This window comes from Hordeum vulgare, chromosome 4H (genome assembly GCF_904849725.1).
Source record: "Hordeum vulgare subsp. vulgare chromosome 4H, MorexV3_pseudomolecules_assembly, whole genome shotgun sequence".
NCBI lineage: Eukaryota > Viridiplantae > Streptophyta > Magnoliopsida > Poales > Poaceae > Hordeum > Hordeum vulgare.
This window is the reverse complement of record NC_058521.1, coordinates 174700981-174710274: the sequence shown is the minus strand read 5'-3', so window position 1 is coordinate 174710274 and position 9294 is coordinate 174700981.

The following is a 9294-nucleotide window of genomic DNA, read 5'->3' as shown; positions in this document are numbered from 1 at the left end:
ATAAAGCACGAACTAAGGAACACCATTATCATACTTGAGCATTGGATGTAGTTAATATTTTAGTGTGTTGCATGAATGGATCAATGATGGAGCATGATGCGCTACAGATAGTGTTCTTTAGCGTTGATATTCTGAAAGACTTGGTTGCTTGTTGATATGATTGAGTATGTCACATCTCTAGCTACCCTTCTTATGAATAGCTAGACTGTGCTCATGTTTTATTCATTGCATCCAAGAAATCAAAACAAGAGAAAACCTTAGCACCTCCTATTCAAAACAATTCAAACCGGGTGACAAATCAATGAATCCAAACTGGCCTTCATAAAAGTCCACCATTTTTGATAATTGTTGGAAACCACAATTCAGGGGTGGATTTATTTTTAAATTACTTTTGGTGTTTTATTTCAAACTCAAAACCCATTGAAATCAATTATATATTTGATTTCAAATATTTCAGATTCTCATAAAATGTTGAATCTTTTATATGTTTTTGGAATTATTCCAAATAACACCCCAATATTACTTCTACAATTTTGGAAATAGTTTTGAGCAAGAAATAAAATAAAAACCAAGTCACAAAAGATAAAACAGAAGATAGGAAAGAAAGAAAAATGGAAAAGGGTTATACCTCGCTCACCCTGGCCCGGCCCAGCTCCTGCCGTGTCGTCTACCTCGTGCCAGTCGGCAGCAGGAGGTGGCCGCCGCTCCCTCCGGCGCGGCCACGCACCTGTGTGCCTGCTTGTCCGCCTCATCGCGCTGGCGTGGAGGAGATAAGCTTCCGCAGCCTCTCCCGCGCTCATCCTCTCACCATTCTCCCCCGTGGTCTCTCCTCTCTCGGCCGCCATTGGAGCGAGCTCGAGCTCGAGCTCCCCGTCGCTCCAGTCCCTCTCCGTCTGGCCTGAGCCACGCAAAAGCTCCGCCATGAGCACTCGAGCCCTGCATCGAGCTTTCGCCATCGACTTCCTCCTCAGATCCCCGGAGTTCGCTGTCGTCGTTCTCCCTCATCAGTCCATCTTCGAGCTCGATCTTGATGTCCCTGCAATCCCAGTGAGCCTAGGAATCTTTCCCCCTCGTTTCCCCCCTCGATTCCTTCCTCTATCACCCGATTCCACCGGAGCCCGATGAGATCCGGCGCGGGAGCTCGTCGCCGGTGACTCTCCGGTGATCGGCTGGTCGTTCTGAAGCTGCCAACAGCTTCAATGCAACGCGTAGATGCTGTAGGAGCTAAGCCCTGCCCCTTTTAGCCACCGCCAAGCTCGTTGCCGGTGTCATCCCCGGCCGTCTTAGCCCCTACTTTGTGCAAAAATGGAACCGCCCTTGACTGCTCGTTCCTCTGGTGCACTCTGCCGTGAGTTTTGTCGCTGGAAACAGAATCCCGACGCCCTCCGCCGTCCCTGTGGTCGCCGGAGCCTCGCCGCCGGTGAGTTTGACCCCATCGCCGGTGGGGTTGACTCCCCCAAGTCACTGGCAAGTGGGGCCAGCCCCCTGGCTAATTAAGATTAGTCAAAAGAAAGATAATGAATATATTAAAAGCTAAACAGTCACTCACATGTGGGTCCAGCCCTGTTAAATACCTAATTAGTTTAAGCTTAATTAAAAATCTGGCCAGAGTCACTGACTAGTGGGTCCCACTGGTCAGGTTTGACTTTCAAACGGCCAGCTAATCTGCTGATGTCATGCTGATGCAATAATTCCAATTCTGATTTAATATAATTCCAGAAAATGCTAAAACTTTGGAAATTGATAGAAAATTGGTTATAACTCCAAATTTGACAAATAATATATGCAAATTGATCAGAAAAATTCAATGAACACAATGGTGCTACTTTCATGCATGAAAAATAAAGTTACCAAACCGCATCTGGTCAAATAAATTAAATGATTATGATAAATATATTATTTCAAATAATATTTGAATTTGAATTCAAGCACCATCATCCTAAAAGTTTGATAGCCACTTTAACTCATGCTACATTTTATTTCATGCCATGTTCATGCATCGTATTGTTGCATATGAATGTTTTTGATTGAATGTTGTTATTTCAGTAGGCTCTGCCCTCCCGGATACGTCCGAATATCCCTCTGACGTATTTAACCCCTCTGCTGAGCAACAAGGCAAGCACTCTTTTTGATAATCCCGATATAATCCCATGTTCTTGCTCCTGCTCCCACTTATTGCATTAGGACAAAATATTTCAAATGCTTTACTTCAGTAGTTGAACCTATTCATTTGCATGACCTGTCATTGTCACAGTAAATAGCCAAACCATGCAACCTAGCATGCCTGGTAGATGCTTGAGCTGTGATGTGTTTATTCCTGTTGTGCTTGCTATGCCTAGAGTTGTGTCAGGTCAGATTCATCTAGGTGATGAACAGGAATGCATGACTGTGTTCTAGTGACAAGGAATAAGTGTGGAACCTGATTTGGTAAAGGTACCGATGAAAGGCTATGTAGGAGTACATGGCGGGTTATTTCATTGGAACCGTCCTTAGGAACTGAGTTCCGTGTATGTAATCCAAGACTAGATAATACCACACGTTGGGATACTTAATTGACCATCTCGACTTAGTAATCTCCTAGTACTCGGTCCAGGAGTTGCAGGTAGTTTCTGGTGTTTGTAGTCATGCTGGCGGCCATGCATAGTGCTGACCTTAGAGGTGGGCTATGATGCGGTAGGCAGTGGCACGGTGTACCAAGTGGCACCCAGATGGTGGGCTTGGGAACCCTGCACACATCGTTTGTGGCCGTGGCGGAATCCTCGGTCGGACTTCCGTGCGGGTTACTCTCAAATAGGCGATAAACCTGGACTAGGTATTAGTGTGGTTAACGGTCGTGGCCGACTCCCTCGCTGGGCTTCCGCTTCAAGGTTGCCGAGGTGCATGACGTGCACATGGCGATAAGTGGCGAGAACGTGTGTGAAGAAGTACACCCCTGCAGGGTTATGATATATTCAAATAGCCACGTCCGCGGATATGGACTACTTGGAGACATATGTTGTTCATAGATAACTTAAATGGCTACTCACAAAAGTATCAAGATAAGCATGAGTATCATGTATGGAATTTCTATAGGGAGACGGAAAGGAGTTCATGATGCACTACGGGAATTCATAATTTTGCCGTCTGCCTGGCCTTTGCCGTCTGCTAACGCATGGCAAACGTACTCTTTGTTGTCAGCTATCACAGTGCTCACGACAAAGAGGTGTCTCGTGGCAAAGGTTTATTTTGCCATCGGCCACCTCTTTGTCGTCCGCTGGCGGACGGAGAAGAAGCCCTATGTGGACGACAAAGGGTGGGCAGACGGCAAAGCCCCCCCAAACAGCCGAAACCCCCACCCCCACCCACCCCTCCCCTTTACCGTCTGCCTGGATATGCCGTCCGCCTAGGAGCACGATAAACGGCAAAGGGGACGGCGGCTGCCCCCACCCGATGCCTCCCCCACCCCGCCCCTTTGCCGTCTGCCTAGGAGTCCTTTCCCATCTGCCTGGGGGCACGGCGGACGGCAAAGGGGCGGCCCGCCCCCTCTCCTCGAGTCGCCCACCCCGCCCGACGTCCCTCCGCGCCGCCCCGACGTCCCTTCGTTCCCCGGTGCAGCCCCCTGCGCCGCCCCGACGTCCCTCTGTCCCCGGTGCAGCCCCCTGCGCCGCCCCCTCTCCTCACTCGCCGCCGCCCCCCTACGCCGTGCCCTCTCCTCACTCGCCACCGGCACGGCCCCCTCTCCTCACCCGCCGCCGCCCCCCTGCGCCGCCCCTCTCCTCACTCGCCGCCGGCGCGGCCCCTGCATCGCCCCTTCCCTCACTCGCCCCCTGCGCCGCCCCTCCCTCACCCGCCCCCTGCCCCGCCCCTCCCCTCACCCGCCCCCGACGCCGCCGCTCCTCTCACTAGCTGCGGGCGCCGCCCCCTCCCCTCACCGGCTTCCGGCGATGCCTCTCCCCTCACCAGCCGTCCCCAACTCCGGTGAGTGCCTCCGGTACCCATATTTTCTGTTTTTTAAATTAGATAGTTAGTTGTTTTCTATTTTTTCTATTAAATTAGATAGTTAGTTTATTAGGTACTAGATAGAAAAAAATAACTTAGAGGATAGTTATTTTAGGTAGAATAAAATAGATAGAAAAGAAAAAACTTAGAAGATAATAATAGAAGAAAAAAACTAGAAGAAGAAGAAGAAGAAGAAGAAGAAGAAGAAAGAGGAGAGGAGGAGAAAGAGAAAAGAAAGAAGAAAAAGAAGAGGAGGAGGAGGAGGAGGAGAAAAAAGAAGACGAAGAATAATAATAAGAAGATGATGAAGAAGAAGAAGAAGAAGGAAAATAAGAGAGAGGAAAAGAAGAAAGAAGAGGAACAAGGAACCCCGGCACCCCGGCACTGACTCTCGACCCCCGACCCCTGACGCCCGACGCCACTGACCCTCGACCCTCGACCCCCGACGCCACTGACCATCGACCACCGACCCTCGATCCCCGACGCTCGACGCCACTGACCATCGACCCCCGACCCCCAACACCTGTTCGGCCTCTTGTTGACCGAAAAGACCCCAACCCCCGACGCCAGTGACCCTTGACCCCCGACGACATTGACCCCCGAGTACCGACGCAACTAACCCCCGAACCCCGACGCCACCGACACCAGACACCACCGACCCTCGACGCCACTAAGCCCCGACCCCCGACACCTTTTCTGCCTACTGTTGAATGAGAAGGTGCTTTTCGGCCTTTTAGAGGCCAACAAGAGTCATAGTTTTGTAAATTATGAGTTAGGCCACATATTTTCCAATTATGTTAATTATAAAAACGTCGTATTTGTGTTGATCGTGTGAATTTCAATGTGCAGTTGTTCGACGACCTCCACGTGCGTTGGACGAGCTCCGCCCTTGTGTTTGTTGGTGAGCACAAATCACTTCTCCTCCTACCCCCTTAATTTGCTCTGTCCCGGTCTTTGTGCCGATGCAACGTGCTAGCTATAGGTTTCTTCAATCATGAGTATGTGTGACCAGTATGCGTCTCCCGTTCGGAAGGGCGACATCTATAAATATCCATTTCTTTGCATATTTATAACCGCCATCCTTTCGAATTGTCAAACATTATCCATGGACAGCTCGAGTATGTGTAGATTGGGTTCGTTTTCCCGTATGCTGTGCTTTGGATCCGATGAGGAATTTCGTCAGTGCCTCCCTGTTGTTCTCTAGGTACACATCGTCTCTGCTTATTTCCGAGACGTGTATCAAAAGAACAACGGGGAGGTGTTGCCGAATTTCTGCGTCGCATCTAGAGCAGAGCATGGGAAAACAAACCCAATCTACACATATTCGGGTGGGATTAGGCCCTATCTTTACCTATTAGCGTGTAGGTTGCATGCATGTAAGAAAACTAACAAACTTGATTAGCATATGAATATAGATGATGAATTATATATTTATTTATTGTGCCCCCATAGGTAGCTAGGCAACATGAGTGATCGTTCCTGGATGTAAACGGGTCACCCTAGTCAGAAATACATGACCCATGAATGGTTAACAAAAACCACGGGGTTTGTGAGAGCCGCATTTGCAAATGGCCAGCAAAAAACATGGTGCCCCTGTCCCAACCGCGACAACTGGAAAAAGCAGACATCGTTTGAAATGGGTAAACACCTACAGAAGTGGCGTTTTACGCCTAATTATACGGTGTGGACTTTTCATGGTGAGTCTGACAAACGTGCCAGAGCTGAGGTGATTCGTCGTCGCACCGATGAGCATGGTACCGGGATTGAAGACATGGTGCAAGACTTTGATGATGCTCGGGATTCAGACGATGAGATGGAGGAATCTCCAAATGCCTTCTATGAAATGTTGGAGTCTTCAAAACATCCTCTCCACGAGCAGACTGAGCTTTGTCAGCTGGATGCCATTGCGCAAGTAATGGCTCTGAAGGCTCAATTTAACCTAGGTAGAGAATGCTACGACACGATGATGACGATATTTGGACGCTCTCTACCCAAAGGCCATGTACTGCCTGCTAACCAGTACCATTCAGAGAAAATCCTTCGTGTACTTAAGATGCCCTATTTGAAGATACATGTCTGTGAGAATGGATGTGCCTTATTTAGGCTTGAGTATGCGGCCTTGAACTATTGCCCCATTTGCAATTCTTCCAGGTATATTGTGGTAGACAACGGTATGGGTGAGAAGAATCAGACCAAAATCCCCATTAGTGTTCTTCGGTATCTGCCAATCGTACCAAGACTTCAACGTATTTTCATGGTCGAAGAGACGGCCAGACAGATGACATGGCACAAATTGGGCAAAAGAACCGAACTAGATGCGGATGGGAACAAGATGCTGATACACACTTCAGATGGTTTTGCGTGGAGGCACTTCGATGCATTACATAAGGATAAACCGGAAGATCCAAGGCAACCTAGAGTTGCCATCAGCACAGATGGGTTCAATGTGTATGGTTTGACGGCATCCCAATACAATTGTTGGCCTGTATTTGTCATTCCACTAAATTTGCCACCCGGAGAGATTATGAAAAGAAAGAACATTTTCCTGACGTTGATAATTCCAGGGCCCAACTATCCGGGGAAGAATATGAATGTGTACATGCAGCCTCTTAAGGATGAGTTGCAAGAAGCCTGGAATAATGGGATCAAGACCTACGACGTGGCTACCAAAACAAATTTCAAAATGCATGTGTGGTACATGTACTCGACGCATGATTATCCGGCATTTGCGCTATTCGCTGGCTGGTGTGTGCATGGAAGGTTCCCGTGCACCACATGCAAGGCAGCTCTTGAGTTCCGTTGGCTGGAGGCTGGTCGCAAGTATTCTTGCTTCAACATGCATAGACAATTCTAGGATCCTGACCATAAGTTCAGAAAAGACAAGAAGAATTTCATCAAAGGTAGAGTTGTCAAAAACACTGCACCAGCTGCGTTCACAGGCAAACAGACCCTTGATTAGTTAAACGCTCTCGAGCCTGATCCTTTCCGTCCAGGATACTTCAAAGGGTATAATACGGAACACGCCTGGACTCACAAGTCATGCTTATGGGATCTGCCTTACTTCAAAGACCTCCTTTGCCCACACAACATCGACGTGATGCACACTGAAAAGAATATTGTGGAGGCCATTTTTAGTACATTGTTCGTCATAGAGGGGAATTCAAAGGATAATCCTAAGGATAGAATCGACCTAGAGGCTCTATGTGATAGACCGTTGCAAAACTTGCGACAACGGAAAAGAAAGCAAAGCATAGCGAAGCCAAAGGCATGGCTCTATCTTGAAAGGCCAACTACGAGGGAAATGCTATTGTGGGTGAAAATGCGGTTGATGTTCCCCGATGGGTATTCTGCGAATCTAACGAGGGGAGCGAATCTTGAGAAATTGAAAATATTTGGTCTCAAGAGTCTTGATTGGCACATATGGATTGAGCGGGTAATGCTGGTGATGTTGCGTGGCTTTATCCCTAAGGATGAATGGCTAGTACTCGCAGAGCTGAGCTATTTCTTCCATTCTCTTTGTGCGAAAGAACTATCGCCTGGCGTGCTAGATGAAATGGAAGAGTTGGCGCCGGAGTTGATCTGCAAATTAGAAAAGATCTTTCCACCGGGCTTCTTTAATCCAATGCAACATTTGATTTTGCATCTCCCGACCGAGGCAAGAATGGGGGGGCCCGTTCGAAATTGATGGTGCTACTCAACTGAGAGGATGCAGAAGACGCTTCGAGCTAAGTGTAAAAATAAACGTAGAATTGAAGCATCGATGGCCGATGCATTCATTACTGAGGAGGCGGCAAACTTCGTGACATCACACTATGAAGCCAAAAAATCATCATTTGCATAACCCAAAGCCTCAGTACAATGATGGCGATACAAAAAAAGTTCGATCGAACCTCAGCCATTCAAAGGTAAGCTTGCACCACCCGGTGATTCGAAAGGGAAATCGTTGGATGTCGAAGAATGGCGGACCATTTCATTGTATATCTTCACCAACCTAACAGAACTGCGGCCGTACATCGAGTAAGTTCTCGGTAAATTATTGTTCCGCAACTTCTAATTGCTTTGAACTACTCTTATTCCCGTATATTTGATATAGTCGATACGTCGCCGAATTTTCGGGTGGAGCAGTCATCGAAAAGGATTCCGTCGAAGAGTATGAGCTTCTCGCAAAGCATGGAGGCGACCATCTCGGTTTCATCTCTTTGTTCAAACAAAGGGTAACTAATTACCATTACAGGCCCATTTGATTTCTTGGTCTAATTTGCGGCTAATGCATCCATTCTTTCGTATTAAACTTGTAGGCTGATGCAGAGTCTATGGACGCCGAGTTGAGACAAGTCGCCAATGGTTTTGACTATAGGGTCCGTTCATTTGACAAATACAACATCAACGGGTATCACTTTCGTACCTTTCGCAAAGAGCTATCTGTGACCGACCTAAAGACTACAAATTGTTCTGTCTCTGCTATCGGCGAAGGAAACACCGAGTCTTATGGAAGAGTTGAAGCAATTTATGAACTTCAATTCTATGGTGAAAACCCACCGACCATCGTAGTCTTCAAATGTAATTGGTTTGAAACGAGGGAGACTAGAAGGACTCATGAACATATAGGACTAGTCAAAATTAACCAAAACACATACTTAGATGTTCCCGATGGCATAAGAACCTTGGTTAGCTCATGAATATTATATACTTAGCTAATTTAGCTCCAAAATGCCATAATTAGCCCATTTAGCTCCAAAAAGACATAATTAGAAAACTTAGTTCCAAGAATAGGATAAAAGGAGAAGAAATAGGAAAAATGAAAAGAAGGAATAAGAAGAAGAAGAAGAAGAGAAGAAGGAGAGAAGGAGAAGGAGGAGGAGGAGAAGGAGGAGGAGAGGAGGAGGAGAAGAAGGATAAGGAGGAGAAGACCTTTTCCTTTTTCTCCTCCTTCTCCTCCTTCTCCTTCTTCTTCTCCTTCTTCTTGATTTCTTCTTCTTCTTCTCATCCTCCTCTTTCTTCTCCTCTTTCATATTCGCATTACCTTATTTTCCCCAACAATGACATAATTACCCAGTTAGCTCCGAAATGACATAATTAGCCCAATTAGCTCTAGAATGACATAATTAGAAAATTTAGCTCCAAGAATACGAGAAGAGGAGAAGAAATAATAAAAATGAAAAGAAGGAAGAAGAAGAAGAAGAAGAGAAGAAGAAGAGAAGGAGAAGGAGGAGGAGGAGAAGGAGGAGGAGAAGAAGGAGAAGGAGGAGAAGACCTTTTCCTTCTTCTCCTCCTTCTCCTTCTCTTTCTTCTTCTCCTTCTTCTTGATTTCTTCTT